Consider the following 3,976-nt stretch of genomic DNA (forward strand, 5'->3'; position numbering starts at 1 on the left):
GAAGAACTTCTTCACCCAGAGGGTGGTTAGTTTGTGGAATTCACTGCCCCAGGGAGCAGTGGAAGCAGAAACGTTAAATATATTTAAGTCAAAAATAGATGGTTTTTTAGCTGCCAAGGGGATAAGGGGCTACGGGGAGAGGGCAGGGATATGGACCTAGGTATGGTTAGTATAGTAGACCTGAGTGATCTCCTGGACAAGTGTCGATCGCCTGGATTGGGGTCGGAGAGGAATTTCCCGGATTTTTTTCCCGAATTGGACCTGGGTTTTTATCCGGTTTTTTGCCTCCCCCAGGAGATCACGCGGTTCTTGGGGTGGAGAGGGGTGATAGCGGTAAAAAGGGGAGGGTAGTGTCTTGTGTTCTGTGTCTTGTGTCTACTGTTTGTGGGTAAGTGTGTCTGTTTAGTGTTCAGCCATGAGTGAATGGCGGTGCGGGCTCGACGGACCTGGTGGTCTACTCTCGCACCTACTTTCTATGATTCTATGATTCTATGACAATGAAATTCTTGCTTTGCTTCAGCACACAGAACATAGTCGGCATTCACTACAAAACAGATCAGTGTGTCCATATACCATTATATAAATATATACACACATGAATAAATAAACTGATAAAGTGCAAATAACAGAAAATGGGCTATTAATGTTCAGAGTTTTATACGAGCCAGGTTTAATAGCCTGATGGCTGTGGGGAAGTAGCTATTCCTGAACCTAGTTGTTGCAGTCTTCAGGCTCCTGTACCTTCTACCTGAAGGTAGCAGGGAGATGAGTGTGTGGCCAGGATGGTGTGGGTCTTTGATGATGCTGCCAGTGAACCAAGCAAGATGGCACCTGCCGGAGCTCCGGAACGTGCAAACTCCGTACAGACAGCACCCGTAGTCGGGATCGAACTCGGGTCTCCGGCGCTGCAAGCCAGCAACTCTACCATTGAGCCACCTGTTCTCCAGATACCGATTGACCCGCTGAGTTACTCCAGCACTTTGTCTTTTTTTTGTAAACAAGCATCTGCAGTTCCTTGTGTTTCCAAATAAAACGTTCCTGTTCATCGCGCTCGTGTCTGATACAATAAGGTTAATAAGACGTGTACTCTGCCAAGCTAGATCCATGCCAGTTTAGAGATGCAGCAATGAAATAGGCCCTTCGGCCCATCGAGTCCGCACCGACCAGTGATCACCGTACACTAGCTCTATCCCCCACACTAGGGACAATTTGCAATTTTTTACCAAAGCCAATTACCCTACAAACCTGTATGTCTTTGGAATGTGGGAGGAAACAGGAGCACTCGGGAGAAAACCCAGGCGCTCACGGGGAGAACGTGCAAACTCCGTAGAGACAGCGGCGGGTGGATATCGGGTCTCTGACGCTGTTGCGGCTTTGCAAGACACATGGAGATCGGGTGGTTTCTTCCTGTCACTGGCTTGTATCTCAGCACGACATCCGGAGGCTGCAGCGAATCGTCCGATCAGCTGAGAAGGTTGTTGGCTGCAACCTTCCCTCCATTGATGAACTGTACACTGCAAGGGCCAGGAAGCGAGCGGGTAAGATCATCTCTGACCCCTCTCACCCTGGCCACAAACTCTTTGAATCACTTCCCTCTGGAAGGTGACTCCGGATTGTCAAAACTGCCACAACCAGACATAAAAACAGCTTTATTTCCACGAGTAGTTGCTCTACTCAATAACCAAAAATCTGTAACCTCCTTTTGCTTTGGTATTTTATTTAATTCACATGTTTAATCAATCAATAATGTTTTATTATTAATGTTTAATGTCATTCCGAACTGTCACTGTATGTCATGTTGTCACTTGCGGGCAGAGCACCAAGGCAAATTCCTTGTATGTGAATAATTGGCCAGTAAACTTATTCATTCATTCATTCGACAAAGCAGTGAGAAAGCAGCGAATAACTCGGATTCACGTCACACTCAATCTCATCAAGCAATATCAAGTCCTCCGCAAAGTAGATTATACCACACACGGTGCCTCAGGAAGGCCGTCAGCATCCATAAAGACTCCTCACACCCTTGTAACGGACTGTTCGAACTACTTCCCTCCGGCAGACGTTACAAGGCCTTCTACGCCCGAACCTCCAGACTCAGGAACAGCTTCATTCCCAGAGCTATAGCGGCTCTGAACCGGCCCTGCTGAGTGCCCCCCACCCCCCCTGGACTGTCTCCCTCGGATGGTCACGTCACACAGACACATCTGCACTTTAGTCTGTTTGAACTGTTTTGACTATTTTACTGTTGTAATGTTCTTTTTACAAACCATATTCTCGGGGTATCTAAATCTAAATTTTATTAGTCATTTAAGTTATGACATCGGATGGAAGCTGCACACCTAATCTCGTTGCACTTATGTGCAATGACAATAAAATATATTATTATTATTATTATTATTCTGGAGCGTTTTAATTGTCGGCAAATGAGAGACTGAATTTTATCCACAATGGGTAATGTCAACCAATGAAATTGTGAACGGCAGCCTTCTGCTTTGTGACTCCACACAATGTGAGCGGCTTCCGTGCTGGGAAGATTAGCCTGTTAATATATTGATTAGCCACGACATGCCCCATTCGAGAGGCACAGCTGATTTAACATCAATTCATACCTTTCTTTCACTTACGAACAGAAAGATCAGATGATCCACGGGAGGCTTGCATTCGCACACTCGCCCCACGACGATGCACAAATATCTGAAAGGGAACACTGGCAAATGAATGTTTCAGAAGGAACTGCAGATGCTGGAAATATCGAAAGTAGACAAAAAAAATGCTGGAGAAACTCAGCGGGTGAGGCAGCATCCATGGCTACTGCCTCACCTGCTGAGTTTCTCCAGCATTTTTTGGCCGCTGGAAAATGTATTGTTCTTTGTTGGGGGGGGGAGGATTTAACTGAAACAAGAGCGGACGTCACGACAGAGGCAACCATGTCATTGTGGGTCGGGAGTCACACGTGGTCCAAATCAGATAGTGTGAGTGTGTGGAAACAGGCCCTTCGGCCCAACTTGCCCACACCGGCCAACATGTCCCAGCTACACTAGTCATACAGTGATCCAGTGTGGAAACAGGCCCTTCGGCCCAACTTGCCCATACCACCCAACATGTCCCATCTACACTAGTCCCGCCTGCCTGCGTTTGGTCCATATCCCTCCACACTTGTCCTATCCATGTACCTGTCTAACTGTTTCTTAAACGTTGGGATAGTCCCAGCCTCAACTACCTCTTCCTGCAGCTTGTCCCATACACACACCACTGTGTGAAAATGTTACCCCTCAGATTCCTATTAAATCTTTTCCCCTTCACCTTGAACCTTTTACACAGAGAGTGGTGAATCTGTGGAATTCTCTGCCACAGAAGGTAGTTGAGGCCAGTTCATTGGCTATATTTAAGAGGGAGTTAGATGTGGCCCTTGTGGCTAAAGGGATCAGGGGGTATGGAGAGAAGGCAGGTACAGGATACTGAGTTGGATGATCAGCCATGATCATATTGAATGGCAGTGCAGGCTCGAAGGGCCGAATGGCCTACTCCAGCACCTATTTTCTATGTTTCTATGTCCTCTGGTCCTCGATTCGCCCACTCTGGGCACGAGACTGTGCATCAGATGGCAGATTTCTTCCCCTGAAGAATATTCGTCAGCTAGATGAGGCTTTCAGTTGATGTGCGGGGTAAGGTTTTTTTACACAGAGGGTGGTGGGTGCCTGGAACGCGCTGCCAGGGGTGATGTTGGAGGCAGATATGATAGTGATGTTTAAGAGGCTTTCAGATAGGCACGTGGATATGCAGGGAATGGAGGGTATGGATCACCTGTGGGTAGAGATGATGAGTTTAACTTGGCATCATGTTATGCACAGGCATTGTGGACTGTAGGGCCAGTTCCTGTTTTGTGCTGTTCTGTTCCAGTTTTATCTTCAATCATCGATCTCAATAACATTTTTCTTCAGACTCATCTTCAGTCTGGAGAAGGATGCCAACCAGA

This window comes from Amblyraja radiata, chromosome 19 (assembly GCF_010909765.2).
Source record: "Amblyraja radiata isolate CabotCenter1 chromosome 19, sAmbRad1.1.pri, whole genome shotgun sequence".
Taxonomy (NCBI): Eukaryota; Metazoa; Chordata; class Chondrichthyes; order Rajiformes; family Rajidae; genus Amblyraja; species Amblyraja radiata.